At 48.4% G+C, this 16,137-nt stretch overlaps 1 long non-coding RNA gene across 3 annotated transcripts in view; it reads left to right on the forward strand.

The window, feature by feature from the left end:
- Positions 1-4,378: 4,378 nt before the first annotated feature.
- Positions 4,379-16,137, forward strand: part of LOC137844221 (uncharacterized) — a 29,468-nt gene continuing 17,709 nt past the window's right edge. The window contains exons 1-2 of one of the 3 annotated variants that reach the window (XR_011089851.1): positions 4,379-5,211; positions 6,669-8,156. This is a non-coding gene — a long non-coding RNA (uncharacterized lncRNA). Of the gene's footprint in view, positions 5,212-6,668; positions 8,157-16,137 lie in introns of those variants that run through there. The other 2 variants (XR_011089850.1, XR_011089852.1) reach the window with 2 other exon arrangements.

The following is a 16,137-nucleotide window of genomic DNA, read 5'->3' on the forward strand; positions in this document are numbered from 1 at the left end:
GCACAGGGGACACTCTCCTGGAGGCTTCATTGTTGCTGCAGCACAGAACAGGGGTAGGTGTGCACTTTTTGTGTGTGAGATGTGTTGCTGTGTTGCTTTTTTTTTTTTTCTTTTCCCTTTTGGCAGCTGTTTATCTGATCAGCACTATTTGCTGCATCACAAGTGAGAGATCTAATCAAAAGTCAGGTGCATTTTTCACAGCTCAGGGTATGTCCGACAGCCAAACCGAGACAATAAAACCGCGGTCAATTGATGTGGCGAAACAAAAGCATTCTCTAAAACATCCTGACGGGAGGAAATGCTGAGTGCGCCGTGGCCGGGCAGGGAGCGAGGGAGCGAGCCCGGCGGAAAGGGCTGCACAACGGCTCAGGAAGCTTTCTGCCCATGTGCAAACACAGGCGGGCTCAGCCCCGGCCAAACCGAGGGCTTGTTGTTATTCCTTCCTTATCAACCCCCTCGCATCCCTTCCTTGCCGGCCCCGCCGCCAGCCCTTGCAGGGCCGTGCAGCTGCTGCGCTGCCGCCGGCTTTTCTTCTGTTAGCGGTCGCCAAATCTGCCTCGGCTCCCCCCAGCACCTCGCTCGGCCACCGGAGAGCAGGGTTCAGGGCTGTCCCTGCTTCGTGCTCTTGTCCTGCTCATCTCGGGTGTGTGCACGGTCTCTGTAGCTGCTGGGAGCTCTCCTAGCGGCATCAAGTGCCCCGCTGAAAATAATCGGCATGAAAGCATCCTCTGGGAAAGAGGGGTGGGAAATGTAAATACAAGGTGTTAAATACAAATATAAATATCTCGTGTTGCAGCTTAATGGTGGCTGCATTTCAGTGTCAGCTGGGGTGACATGAACAACATGAACAAGTGCCAGCAACATAGGGAGCGTTTAAAACTGGGTGCAAGTTGAGTTTTTTGTTTGTTTTATTCTACATGTAATACCTCCATCCTGGTGCTTTGAAGTGCTTTAAGCCTCACAGAACTTCTGCTGAGTATAGACGGAGATACTCCCCCATTTATGGGTGGCTCAGCAGTGACACAGCCATTAAATGTCATGTCCCTGTCCCAGCCTGAACCAGAGGCTCTGGCACCCATCCAGGCAGCCCCAAGTCCCTCCCGAGGCTGAAATCGCAGACTTTTTTCAGGAGTAAAGGAACACCTTTGTATAGGAATGGCCGTAAAGTGCTACTGAGAACTTTATAGCTTGCTCTGTGCATTGCTGAAAGCAATCAAATTTATCAGAGCAAACAAGCTTTAATTTAACAGTTGGACTTGATGATCTTAGAGGTCTTTTCCAACCTAAATGATTCTGTAATTCTGTAATTGTATTAACTTTATCTTCCAGGTCGAGCACAGTAAAAACAGCACCACCCTCTCAGGTGAGCAGACTCCTGCCCATCAGCACCGCAAACCCTTCATAGCAAAGCAGAAAGTCCCAGGCCAGGGAAAAGCATTTCCTTTCTCTGCTGCTGGTTCTTTATTTCTTTTTCATTGATGTAGCATGGGGAAGACCCGTTCTGGCGGCAGAGGCCCCTCAGTGACAGGATCTGTCACGCACAAGCACGTCCTCATGGTGCTGTCCTGTAGCACCCACCAAGCACCACATTCCTCTGTTCGAGGCAATTTAGTTTTAAGCGTGCAGAAGTACTATTCCTCATTAATTTTAACTGGTGTTTGAAGCCCCAGCACATGCTGCAGCCAGATCGGATGCTTGCTGTGTGGCTGCCCACCACAGAGCGGAGCCAGGGCTCAGGCCATCACTGAAATTCCTGCGTGACTTTGAAACCGCAGCAGGAGCAGCCTGAGGTATATACATACATACGTATAGCAATGCTGCTATCTGCTGGCTGTGCTTTGCTAAAACATTTAACGCCTTGCTCCAGAATGGGGCTGGTATTTGGGCAATGGTGTACTTGGTACTTGGGCCGAGGCAGAAGCAGCACGCACTCCTGCTCCACTGTCTGCTGCGCCCCAGGGAGCAGGACATTCCCCCCAGAGGTGTCTGTAGCATATGAAATCATGCAAGAAATACACACATACAACAGGTTTTGAAGCTGATATTCTAGGAGCTGCGAACACCTGAGATGAAATTTCTAAAATGAATTCCCTATCGATGCATTTTTACACCTGCTTGTTGCGAGCCGTGTTGTGCAGGAGTGGCGTGGGAGGTCTGCGACAGGGGCTGCTCCATCAGCCGCCAGGCCCCACGAGCTTTGCAGCCCCAGCGCCGTGAAGGCAGAAATGCAGGCGGCTTCCCAAAACGTCCTGGGTCCAACTCCAGGCGCCTGACAGAAAAAAACAAGGAGCCAGCCAAGGAGCGGGGAGGCTCCTGTGACTGACCGGCCCTGGGCACGGCGCTGCAGCCCCTGGGTGCCCTGTGTTGCACCATGGTTGAGCTGTGCAGTGCCGTGAGTACCTGCGTGTGGTGAGACAGCAGCTCTGCCTTCACCTTCAGGAGCAGCGTTTGTGTGGAGCTTTTCCATCCCCTAGGAAAAAAAATAATTATAATATTTACAACTATTGGTGTTGCAAGCGCCTCACAGGTGTTTTAATTCTAAGGCTTTAATCTTAGCCTTCAGATCCATTTAATTTGCCGGTGTTTTGATTTGTAGTAGCAGACATAAATGAGATTATCTGTCCCTCGAGATAAACTGTCAAAGACGAACGCTGAAGAGTCGGGCTTTAAAACCACTTTAGCACACTGTTGCTGTGAGCCCCGGCACGGAGCCGCAGCTGAGCACAGATCGGTGTGGGGCGTGCATCACCCCCCCGAGCAGGGACAGAACAGGGCACGGGACAGGGCTTCTTGGAAAAAAATGTTGAAAGTTTATCTGTTATTTTTTAATAGAAAGCTAATTTGTTGGGGAAAAAGGAGCCTAGCTCTGTCTTCTCACTCTACTTGTAGAAAACAAACAGCCTGAAGACAGCTACGCTTCTTTTGTCTTGCATAAAAGCTGTCCCAAGGGCCTCTACAAGGCAAGTTTGTTTTCAGGTTGCACTTTTTTTATTTTATTCCTGTAAATTAAACAATGCTTTACTTAGCCTGCATTATTTATTTGCTATTTCTGGTTCTTTTAATTGTGATTATTATTTCTTCATTTTTTTAATTTTTATGTTTGCATCTTCCTTCTTTTCTTATCTTTTGCCTGCCCCAGAGGCTCATTGCAGCTTTGGCAACATGTTAACATGTTTAGGAATGATAAGACATCTAATTAATAGTTTAATTAACAGTACAAGGTCCTAATAGCTTATTAAAGGAAAATCATTCAGAAAATTATTTTTCTTTCCTTGTGTTGGTACACTATAATTTATGAGCAAATGATAAAATGGTTTTGAACGGTGTTCAGACTTTCAGTAAGGAAAGTGGCACTGGATTCCAGATTTCATGGGGGATTTTGCACCACTAATTCCATTATTTTTTCTTGTTTGAAAACAATTTAACAGATTAACAGAAGCAATTCCGAAGGAACAATGCTGCTCTGGCGTGGCTGGCAGAAGTCTGATGCTTATGAGAGAGGAATTAAGTAAAACTGCCCTCCCTCCTGTGGTGTATAAACAAATCCCGGGGGAAGTAAACTTGCTCTGGAAGAGGCTGAAGGGTTGGAGCTGGGGCAGCGTGGAGCCCACGGCTCTCTGGCCTCTCAACCTTCTCCACAAATATGCATTAAAAGTAATCATTTGTACTTGCAGGACTCCTTGGTTTGCTATCTCCAGAGGAGTTTAGGAAAACCTGAAAGCCCTGAGGGCCCTCCTGCTTTCCCAGCAAGGAGCTGAGCACGAAGCCCTGGCAGAAGGCAGGAGCACCGAGGGGAACCAGGCCGCGGTGCTGCAGCTCGGATTCCAGCGGCCGCGGTGTTTTTCCTCTGACCCACACAAAGATTTCTTTCTAAATTTATCTCGCCGTTCATCGGCAGTCCCACTTAGCAGCAGATTACGAGGCCGGGCAGGCCGGGCCAATTCAAACGAGGGCAGGGGAGCCCGAAGAGCCCGCGGCCCAGGCAGCAGCGGGTGCTGCAGGAGGCCGGGTGGGAACACCGGGGGCTCACTGCGTGGGGGCTGCAGCACCCAAACCCCAAGGATCCCGAAGCCTGGTTTGTTCTCCACTCTGGGCTGGCTATAGGATTTTTGTAGGGCTGTCGAAGGAGCTGAGGGACCCTCACGTGCTTCCATGTGAATTGCCAGGCGTGAAGCAGCGCTCGGCTCTGCCATGAGTATTGGCAGGGGGCTGTGCAGCACCCACGCAGCCGAGCATCCCTCGGTCCCCTGGCTCCACACCTGCATGGGACAGACCTGAAATGCTTTGACACAGCCCGGGGGATCACCAAGACTGCTATTCTGTGCTGAGCATGCAGCGTGGTGTAACTCATCCTGCCGTGAATGTGTGGGTGCTAACGCTGGCCGCACGCTTTGCAGGCAGAACTGCAGCCCGACACGGGGAGTTTGCTCCGTGTTTGGAATCACAGAGGGAAATTATGCAGTTACAAGGATGGCATAATTGAGAGAATGCTTGACTAGCGCAATTTTCTTATGTGCCTGTCAGCAAATCACTTAATCTGTGCTGTGCCAAGTTTCCCATCCGTTAAATGGGGAATGATTATCCCCCTGCTTCCTAGGAGGGAGCGCGAATAATACCCACTAATGACTGTGGAGGTGCTGGAAGGTGGCCACGGAGACGCGCGGTGACACACGGAGTAGCTGCAGAACTGGAGAGAGCGAGCAGCGCTTCAAAACCAACCTTCACAAACGGATTCCTCCTCCTGCTGCTCTTTTATTTTTTTATTTTTTTTTTTTAAACGTATTTATTGAAGAAGATCCCAAAATAGGTTTGCCTCTCCCGCTCCGGATTTTTAAAGCTTTCTCAGGCATTCCTGGGCCAGGACACCCCGGGTCCTATGTGCAAGAATAGGAAAATGCGGCCGAGAAGGAGCACCCCGGGCAGCGAGGAGCTCTGCCTCCGCCCGTCCGACGGCCCCCCCGGCCCCCCCATCCAGCCGGGCCCGGGGGGGGGCCGATGCCCGGCGCCTCCCGGGAGCTGCAGGCGGCGCGGGGTCACCTTGGCCGCATCGAGCCGGGGTTGGGGGGGCACCGGGGGCCCCAGGGGGGGTCCCGCTACCGCCCCCCCCCCGCCTCCGTTCCTGCTCCGGCTGCATCCTGCACGGCCAGGGGCAGCCGCTGCTGGTCCCCCCCCCCCCCCGGAGCCGTGGGGATGCTGCGAGCAGCCAGGCAGGTACCGGGGGGGGGAGTGGGGGGGATATGGGGGGGATGCAGGGGGTGCACGAGGGGGAACGGGGCTGCGGGGGGGCGGCTGCGGCACGGCACAGCCCGGGAGCATCCCGGGTGTGCACAGCCTGCGCACATCCAGTCCCAGCCCACCCCCTGCACGTCCCATCCCATCCCATAACAGCAATAATAATAACAGATACACGTAATATATATAAGAATAATAGGTATGCATAAGAATAATAAATATATGTAAGAATAGTAATAAAAAGCTAATTATCTTGCATTTAATATAATAATAACAATTATATATAAGAATAATAGGTATACATAATATATATAAGAAGAATAGATATGCATAATAATAATATATAGTAATAATAATAAAAGCTAATTCTGTTGCTTTTAAACACGTGGACCTGCGCAGATGAAGTCTCAGACAACTCTGCCCAGGCTCACTCCTTCCTAGCGGATAAGTGGGACTGTCCAGCCGGGGCTAAATGGGAGCAGGAGGTGGGCTTGAGGGGCTCTCTCGCTCATTTCTGCTTTAACGGAAGGCCACGGAGGTTGAAAGTGGCTGCTTTGCAGCTTCGTGCTTTCTCTGCTTTTCTATTTAGGGATAATTGTTCCATAAAGCATTGTATGTTCTAGGCAATGGGTTGTTATGTTCTTTTTTTTTTTTTTTCCTTTCAGAACGTATGATGTCGTTTCTGTTTGTAGACTCTTTTAATAGCGAGGTGGCAGAGACAAACTTTACTCAATAAAGTTGCCTTTCCCTCGGGCAGCTTTAGCCCAGATAAACAGGCTTTAAAGTCCCGGTTTAGCCTGGGACTAGGACTGTTTACCATTCATCATTGTTAGTTAATTGCTGTTTGGTTAAATATTTAGTTTGGATTAAGTTCTTCTGTGCTTTTTTCTTACAAAATAATAAATAAAGGTGTGCTTAGTAACATGATAAAGGGCTTTCTAGAAGGCTTTTTAAAGATACTCTGCAATAGAAGAGCTTCATAAAGTTATTTTCTATATTTTTCTTACTTGTAGTTTGTTGTGGTATCATTTGCAATTAGCCAAGCTAAAGCAGCAGAGGTATTTGATTCCTGCCTACTTTTTCTCCTAAAGTTATGCCAAGCTGCATTTCTCACATTACTGCGTTGTTTTCCGGAGTGTTTCTAGAGACTTCATTACCAGTTTCATTCCTTATTCTGAAAAGAAAAAAAAATACAGCTTGCATCATTGTTTAAATCCACAAAATTGGACTTGTGGTCTACAAATTGACCTGCTCGATAGAAGAGGACAGTGCAACAGGACAGACTTGAGAAAGGCGCTGAGAAGGAACTGCACTTAGCACCTTTAGCAGCAGCACGCCTGCTTTTCCAACCCATTCACCCCAGTGGAGGTTTTAATGAGCAGCAAGGATGAGGATCAGTTTTAGGGTTAATTCTCAAGGCAGCCCTTTGTTTGCAGGTACCCAGAAGACCTGGATCCCCGCCCTGCAGAGGTGGAGGGCAGCCGAAACCAGCTGGATTTGTGTTGGAGGTGGCTCCGGAGCAGCTCCCTGCCTGCGCAGAGCCCGGCCGGCGTTGGAGCTCACGGGGTTGCTGCATGAGACCACGCTGTGCAGGCTGAGCGAGTGGATCAGGTGTGGATATTAACGGGGCAGGGGGCCCGGGAGAGACAGAAATGAGCAGAAATCCCCCACCGCAGAGGCTGTTTCTGCAGGAGACTCGGTGCCCCGTGGAAAGGTCTGCGCTTCGCAGTGCCTTTTTTGGTACAATGCTGCCAACTCCCGTGTTCTGCTGCAGTGACCCAATCGTTATATAAACAAGGGTTTAATTTTGGAACTTTAATATTTAAGAGGCTTAAGTTTCTTTTGCTCAGACTTATTTTCATACGCTGCCCATCTGACAAAACACTTCTTACCTACATTATCAGCTGCTAACAAAGTATCCTGCAGCTGTGTTCATGGTCCATTTGAGCGAGTATTTTACTCGAGATAATTCCTTGCCTTAGGATCGCTGTCAGACTGGAGCAGGGCTTAGAGGACTGCATGGCCCTGGCTGGCCCTTCTGAGTTCTCAGCCTGCCCACCTCCTTTGAAAAACAAAAGGCAAGTAACACAGAAGGGTGTGCTGATGCTAAGAGCAGCAAAGGCTGACACGGATGGTTGCCTATAAAAATATTACCCTTACAAACCAGCGTCCTTTGGAGTATAACCACAGGACTCCTTCCTGAGATGGGACCTCTACTAGAAGCAACTTGTGTAGCTCACATGCACCAGCTCCTGCAAGGAGAGAGGCTGGAGCAGCGCTGACCCCTTCTTGCTGTCTTCTGCAGAAAGGTAGTTTGCTTTTTTTCTGCAGTCAGTAAACATTCAGTTTAGCGATGGTAACACAGATGTCTCCCTGGTGGGACAGAAGCTCAGCTCATCACGTGCTGTCAGAGAGGAAGATGTAGTTTCTCATCTGCCGTCCTGCTGCAGGTGTGCTACCAGCTCTCCAGCCTTGACTGTTCTGTTCTAAAGCCTGCAAAGAAGCTAGAGGAACAGGAAACAACTTAAAAGTGCTTTGAAGGAAGGAGTTACCATGGAAATGGAAGACAGGTATTTTTTTTCCTTTCTATTAGAAGGCACTAGGTCTTTCTCAATCAAACTTTCGTGCCCTTGATAACATGACTTCTGTCTCTTTTTCTTTGCAATGGTCCAAAGTTGTAAGGCATCTGTGAGTTGTTTTTAGGGACTCCAGTCATTGAACGACTAAATGTGCAGTGCTGAAGCTCACTGACACACTAACCCTGCGCTACTCAAATACCAGTTACCTAAGCGTGATAGATTTCCCCACCTCGTGGTCTCTGTGAAATGGGTTTACAGAAGGAAGCTTTTGTTCTTTGTTCTGTAGGAATTGCACTAGTTTTCTGGAAAATAAATATCTGCCTTTAAAGCAGGACTTCACATTTCTATTATGGTCCTATGCTTTCTTACCTGGGTCCACTTTCATGTGGTGGCTTTTCCACAGCATACCAGTTGTACAACATTGATGGAAAGAAAGTACAACGTGCACCCTTTAAAATGTTTTAATGGTGCTGGCTACGCTGGACTGTGAAATGAGTAAGACCTGGGGCTGGATGCAACACAAAGCTGCTCTCTGGAGTGTTTATCCAGCGTCCTGCAGTTTCACGGTGCCCTGTGACCATGGACTGTCACGCTGCCTGCTCAGTACAGTTCGTCACGTAAACAGAATGATGCAAAGGCAAGAGTTAGCCCTGCCCTGCCGGGGCTGCACAAATCCATCATGCCAAGAGCTGGCCTTTTCCCCTGCCTGGCAGGGAGCACCTCGGGAAGCCAGCAGGCACAGCATTTATCTACCTATCTACCGTCATTCCCACATCACACTTGGAAGCCTTCAGTTAGGGGTACATTTTTTAACCTACCCCTTTGAGCATTCCTACAAATTCTGAAGTCAATCAGTTTGTTTTTTTTCCCCAGCCCACTGCCTATCGTGAGGTCCTTCCTTTACTCCTCCCTGTTTTACTGTGGATGAGCCCCGCTGGTTTTGTACCATCTCCAAATGCTGCCAGCTCATTCTCCACACCCTGAATGCTCAAGTGACTTTCAGCATCCTGGCTGCGTGTTAATGCACACTCCAGCACCCAGCATTTTGGTTTTCCCCTCCGCCCAGGGTCCGGTCCAGGCAGCAGATCGTCCTCCAGAGCCGGCTGCAGGCCACAGTCAGCTCTCATCTTGGACGACCTCATTTTAACCTCCCTGTTTCGAGGCAGCAGTGGCATTATATAACCTGGATTTCAGCGGGTTTGGTAGTGAGGCTGTGCAGAAGCAAATGCGCACTCGCAGGAGTCAGGGCAAAATGGGTGCCTTCTGCTGCTGCCCTTGCCCATGTGCCCCCTCCCAGCTGCTGGAGGAAGCCTCCAGCTCCCAGCTCCAGCACGGCAGCCGCAGGTCTCCAGGCTGACATTGCAGAAAGCATTCGCTGCATCTCGGAGAGGGCATTGCTAAGGAGGGAGGCTCTTAGAAGCTGAAAAGCAAACCCTCGGGGAGCCCAGGGCTCCCCCAGGTAGCCCTGTTGAAAGAGCGTGTGTCAGAGGGAAGGCTGAGACTTAGGTCTCGCTCATTCTTGGCTCGTTGATGTGCAGCTCTGATGGCCTTATTTTCACCTGTCATATCCAAGCTGTTTCCCTATATTCCCCTTCAGCATCTCCCTCTTCTCACCCAAGACTTATTACTGATGGAAACAGGGTATGGTAAATGCCAGAAGACAGTTTCCCGCACAAGCTTCCATTTCACAGACTCCTTGACTTCTTATAAATACCCTGGACCTTTTACCCTGCTGTAGATTTACCTCTTTGAAAGCTAACTGTCCTACAGACGTGGGCAGTAAAGCGAGACAGTGTTTCCAAAAGGAGAGAAGCTCTGTTACTGGGCTGTGGTCGTTTGGGGACTGTAGGAAAATGATCAAAACAGAGCAGCAAGGTTAATGCAGATGCTGTTCTTGGAGTCACAGCTTGCCTCGCTGCCCCGAAGCATGCAGAATTTCCTTGTGTCCTTGCACTGGGAGGCAGAATTACCACCATATGCTGACGTGCCACTTGCGTGCCTCATCCAGCACACTGTTTCCCCAGGCATTGCTTGCTTTGGCTGCCAGTCCTTCGGAGTTAATAGCCTGGTCTGGGTGCCCATCGCATCTCCTGGGCAGCTCTGCTGGTGTGTAGGTGATGCTCGATAGTTCATTTACAGCAGCCTTTGCTTTTCTGTGCAATCCTTTGCCTCAGAGATGAAACCAACCCTTCTAGTACTGTTGTGCAACAAAGAAACGAGTATGGAAACTATGTTTATATGTTTACAAAAGAATATAGATGTGTTTTTTGTCCTCCTTCTTGAGTGAGGTGAAATATTCAATTTAAAATAAATTGGAATTCAAGTCTTGGTACCTCAATGCAACCAGGACAGTTGCAGTGTAAGCCTGTCAGCTCAGCAGTCCCTGACTGCTCAGAAATGACTTTTCTTCTAATATTACTACTGAGTTAGAATCCACTCAATAATAATTTTAGAATCCATTTTCTTTTCATTCTTTAAGACGCGTGTGTGTCTCTTCCCTTTATCTTGATTTAAAAGAATTTATGAGGAAAACTTTTTAAGTCTCTCTTTGGTTTTGACTTCTGCTTTTTAACTTCTTGGGGCTGATAATTCTGTGTACAATGCAGCAGGCTTTCCAATGATTTAGGTCTCAGGAAATCTGGAGGCCTTTTCCTCTTTTGAGGAATGCCATTTGTTAGGATCGAGCCGATCCGCAGCACCTCCAGAGCAGTGGCAAGCATGAAATCCCTCGGGACAGCCTAAACGATGGAGGCATCTGTGCTCTCCCTAGCTGGGTGAGACGGCTCCGTGTAGGCAGAGGGTCAGGACAGGCAACTTTCTTTCTGGTGAACCAAGTGCTGTTGCTTGAAAAACATTTTCTGAGAATGGGCAGCAAGGGACCTGACGCTGTTTTATAATGTGCTCGGTGGGAGGTTGCTTCCAGGTGTTACTTAATTCTTGCCTTTTATGTGCTCCATGGCAAAACCAGGCGAGCCGTACTGGCCGTGAGTTTCCTCTCTTCTGGAGCTGTTGCTGGGGCTGGCGTGTTTGTGTCCCATCCCCTCTGACACACCTTGCTCTCGTTGCCAAGTAACTAATCATATTGCTGAGAGCCAGCATTGTGCCTGAACCGCTCTGGCATTCCTACTCTTCCTCTTCCTTCTCCCCACCTCCCGCTCTGCCCTCTCTGGGATCGTGTTGTAATGGCAAAGGCGACCTCCCATTCCGCACGGCTTCAGGCACCTCACATCCACCAGTGAGCGGAGCGTGCCCAGCGGTGGGCTTCGATGTGCGGTTGCGGCAAACAGGGCTAATGCACACCTCTGCAAGATAATTCGGGTTACCATGGTTACGTGTGGAAAATAGGGCTGTGGGTGAACCCAGGACAGCAGCACATGAAGCGCACCTCACGCCGTGGCGAGCCCTCGCCTCACGGCGCACTGAGGTGACGGAGGCCGAGCGGCGGCCATCTTCTGGCCTGCAGCCTGCGGCAACTCCCCCAGGCTTCCCAGCCCATATCGGCCTGTATTGAGGAGCTGGCCAGGGACAAGTGACCCCCTGTGGGCTCCCAAGGGACCCCCAGGTGGCTCCCTGGCCTCCAAGTGCAGCGTGGGGACCTGAGCAGGAAGGTCCACGCTGCAGCACCGAGGTCTGTATGTTGAGAGCCAGGGTCCAAGTCTGCTGGAAATGTTCGAAACCACAGCACATAGAGCAGAGGGGAATGTTTGCTATTGCTGTGGGAAAAGAGAAAGCTCATCTATTCCTCCAAAATAGAGTTCCTTCAGCTGAATTCTGAAGCATAAACTATCAGCCCATGGGCATCTGCCGGTCCTCAGCACTGTAGCAAGCTTCAACAACCTAGGGCAGAAAACCCAGGACAAATACAGCATCTAGAAACGGCTTTAGTAGTGCAGAAAGACAGTGTTTTTGTGACTGCTGATATGAGCTGTGTGCTGGAGGCAAAGCAGATGGCTTCAGCTGGACTCAGGAGAGCTCGAGGTGATGCTGTGCAGAAAATGGTCCCCACCTTCCCCAGAGGGATGGAGCCAACGCAACCCATGGGATCTGCCCGACCCGCAAGTGATGCAACACTTCTGGCAGCCCTGAGCGTACCTGGAACACAATCATCTCAACAACTTGGTGAAAAACCTTCCTGTGGGAGAAAAACCCATCAAAGGGGCAAATGAAACCTGGAGTGAGTTACAGTTAAAAAAAAAAAAAAAAAAGTGTAAAGTTCCTACACCAAGCAGAGCTTTTACTGACAGAAGGTTTTGGAAACTCCATTAAATCACTTCGGGACTCGGCTATTTATCTTTCACAGTAACCTGCTCAGAGAATGCGGCAGTGGATGGCAGCACAAAAGCCTCACAAGGCGAGTTTCTGCCAGGCTGGTTTCGGTGTGTTAAAGTGCACCGAGCTATTGCTGACTTCCAAAGAGAGAAACTGCTCAGCACAGGTATAAATGAGAAGGAGGTAAAGGCCTGCTAGAAATACTACTCTTGTCTTTTTGAAGTATTAAATGCCTCCTTTTCCGGGCCCGGTTGTGAGGAACACAAAATGACAGTGTGGGAAAAAAATTAAAATTAAAAAGTGGTGGCCTGTGTCCAGCACAGCCAACAGGCAAATAAATCGTGTTCACGCTATTAATCTCTTAATAATATGGTTGATCTTTGGTGTGCTGTTCAAAACAGTTGTTTAAAAAAGGCTTCAAACTTAATATATTAGTTACAATATATTCTTAATGCTTTATTTTTTGGGGGAGAAATAGCATTAGAGGCTGGCTCAGAGGCTTAAACCCTGTCCTTGCTGTCCCGTTGGTGCTGGCGCTGCCAGCGGGTTGAGCGCTCATCCTCGGCCGTGCTTTCCCCTTTAAAGCAGTAAAATGATACAGTCCTGTACGGGCTGAGAAGGGGCTGGTTTGTTTTTTGTTTTCTTTAAAAAGAAAAATAGTTGGCAGGGACATGAGCAAAGCTGAAAGTGTTTTCATCTGTTTTGTTTTGTAATGTTTAATTTTTTTTTTTTTTCTACTTTACGAATTATCCAAAGCACTCAAAGCAAAGGTATCCCATTCTGGAAAGGGAAAAAAATCTACAGGCAGACTGATATGACTAATCAGAATTGGTCAAAAAAGAATAATGAAAATATACTGAAAATATCTATTTTTTCTTAGGAAGAAAAAATTAGAAAATTCAACTTCTAATCAAGAGTGGTTTGCAAAATAGTTCTGGGCTGGGAAAAATAACCAGCTCTTGCACAAAAATATTTTTGTGATTTATTTTTATTCTGTTAATGGTAATTTGGATTTTAGAACTTGTGGTATCCAAATGAATCTTGTTTTCTAAGTGCAAAGTACCCATCCTAACTTTTAAACTGTTGTGCACCCTTATTTTAAGAAAGGCTACAGAAGAGAACTGACCAAAAAGACAATTTAGAAGCAGATTTTTAAAAATGTGTTGGTAGTTAGGGGAGAGAACAGATGGGAAATGAGTCTCTTCTTGCTTCCTCTTTTTAACAAGTATTTTTAAGAGATAATACCTTATAATTACTTATTTTTAGAAGCGGTGAGAAGCCTCAGCCGGGACCCAGGGGCCAGAGTGGCTCAGTGCTGTACAAGCAAAGACAGTTTATCACCAGCCAAAATAATTTACAATCCCAGTTTCAAGGACGAGACAGCAGGAAGCTACAAAACTCAGGCAGGACTTGCCAGCATCAGAACCAGCATGAAAGGCAAAAACGCCCCGGTTAGTGATGGTGAGGGTTTATTCAGCTGAGCTGAATGAAACCACTCTGAATATATCACAATTTCATTCCAGGCAGGGGCTGGCATATTCAGTGAGAGGAGCCCTCGTGTCCGTGGGTCTCTAAGGGACCACCAGGCTGCTTTTCACTCGAGCTGCCTTTCTGCTTGGGTATCCTGCAAAGCATGGGCAGGAGGCAGAGGTCTTGCTTCAGGTGAGGGACAGTGGTGCTGAGAAAGCTGCCTGGAAAAGTCCCTAATCAGAGGTTCCCCCCCCCCCCCCCCTTTTTTTTTTTTTTTCTCCCAACTGGAAAGTTTTGCTTTGTCATGAAGGTTGGTGAAACTTTTAATAGGAGGTTTTCCTGTATCCAGGACGTAGCTTCAGCAAGTTGGGAGGAGGCAGCAGGACTGACAGCCCTGGGCTGCAGAACAGCCAAAAACTGCTCCAAGGGCAGCCGGGACATGGCAGACTCAATGCGTGTGGCCATCTTGTGTGAGAATCAAACCAGGGACGTGCAGATGAATTTCTGTCAGCCCAGGTGAGCAGCCCTAAGCCCAGCGGTACGGCCGTTCTGGAGAGGGTATTTCCCATTTAATGAAAAAATGTGACAAAGCAGCCCTGAATCCCAGATCTTCGCTTCAGTGGGGAGATGAATGCCAAAAATGTATAATGAAATCTCTCAAAAGCTGTTAAGAAAAATAATATTTACCAATGCTCAAAACAAGGGAGGTTTTCCCAGACAGATGCCTGCCTCCTTCCCCACCAGAATTTCTCTCCGCCCTGGTGCCGCCTGCCCGGCCGACCTCGGCGTGGTGCTGACAGCGCTCGGATCCTGCCCGCTTTGATGGCTGAATCCTAAAATTTGTCAGGACTTGCTCTATTTTTTCTACGGCATCCAAACAAGCTCAGTTAGGTGCTTTGAATGGAATCCTCGGTGTTTCCCCTGTAGTTGTGGGAGCTTTGTTTCTCAGTTATGTAAATCCTAGATCCTGAGTAAATTTTTGATGAAGTTTTCCCTTGTTTTAGTGGCCCAGAAGGGCTTCCAGTTGCTGGCTGTTTGTCACCACAGCGGCAATCTGTGCAGACCCAAATGCATCCCTCCTGCTCACCTTGTGATTACTACATTAAGTCCTGCTTTCTAATAAAACTACATAATTATAGCAATACATTTTCTGACTAAATATTTAAATTGGTAATTAACAGACATCTTCAGGGTGGGAAAATAGTTGTTTTCCATAGTTTCATTGGGTTTATGTGAGAAAAGAACTCCTGTTGTTTGGGAAGCAGAGTCTTAAATATGTGTATTTTTATCTAAATATTTCGTAATTCTGCTTATGAGGTAGTAGGTCGGCTCTCTATATGCCTGCTGTCATAAATAAACAAGCAGGGATTTACGGACATTCCTCTGGAGTCCTATGGGATGCACTGGCACCAGGGACCCTCCTCGGGGCTTTAACCACGCCGTGCAACCCGTTCCAGGAGCGTAATCCTCGGGGGGCTGCGGGCAGCACAAGAAGCCTGCAGGCAGGCTGTGATCTTTTACATTTCCAACCCCAAACCCGCATGTTACCTGACCCTATTTTCCAGCAGTTTGCTTGGGCTGTTTCTCCTGCTTTTGCCAACTGCGGAGAGCTGGATTTCCAGGGCAGGAGGCTGAGGCCAGACCGTGTCAGCCCGTCCCGAGCCGGGGCACCCCGAGGTGGGTGAGGAGGGGGCTGCCACCAACACCCGCTGCCCCCCAAGGACGGCACCTGGCTGGAGCCCGGCATGACCCGGCACCGTGCGACCCTGGCCCCTCGCCTGCTGCAGCAGGCTCTGACCCCCCGTCCATTCACAGCCTCGTGTCCCCATGTGAAACGGGAAACCCTGAAAAAGTAGAAGTGTGGCTGTAATTAGGATTAATCTATTTTTAGCATGTCTGCTGCCCTGTCCGTGCTCCAGCTGCGATGTTTAATTCTGCCCAGCTTGACTTTCTGTAGTTGCACCCGGGACTGATACGAAAGAAATCTTTTAAATTTGAGATTGTGGGGTTTTGTTTTGTTTTTTGTTGTTGTTGTTTTGTCCTGGTTTGGGTTGGGTATGGTGTTTTTTACAAAATAGATTTTTTTTTTTCTTTTTTAATTCCATGTACAAAGGCTGGGAAAACCCAACACTAAAGCAACACAAAGATTGCCGCATAAAAACAGTTGTACAACTTTTACTATCATTATTATTCATTTTACTATGCAGTTTGGAATCCTAGTCATAGATCAGGAATGTGTTGTACCCAGAGCTGCACAAACAGCACGAAAGGAAAATTGCCTCTTACAAACTATATTGAGGAAAAACACGAAGTGGTATCGCCACGATTTGTCCTGAGCAGCACCGGGACGCGACAGTAAAGGTGTGTGTGAGCCGCCAGCCCAGCACCTGGTCATTTACCAGTCCTGTATTTAAATACCTGCTGTTCCTGCGTTTAACCATTTATCAGGTATTTGTAAAGGGAACTTTAAGTGAGATTAGCAGTTGGGAAAACACAATGAAACACAGCTGGACCGAGATCACTCCATTCCCCCGCCCCGCCACCCCTTCCCCGGCAATGTTTGGCTTTTGCAAATATTCGAGAACCA

The sequence above is a fragment of the Anas acuta genome, chromosome 24, assembly GCF_963932015.1.
Source record: "Anas acuta chromosome 24, bAnaAcu1.1, whole genome shotgun sequence".
Taxonomy (NCBI): Eukaryota; Metazoa; Chordata; class Aves; order Anseriformes; family Anatidae; genus Anas; species Anas acuta.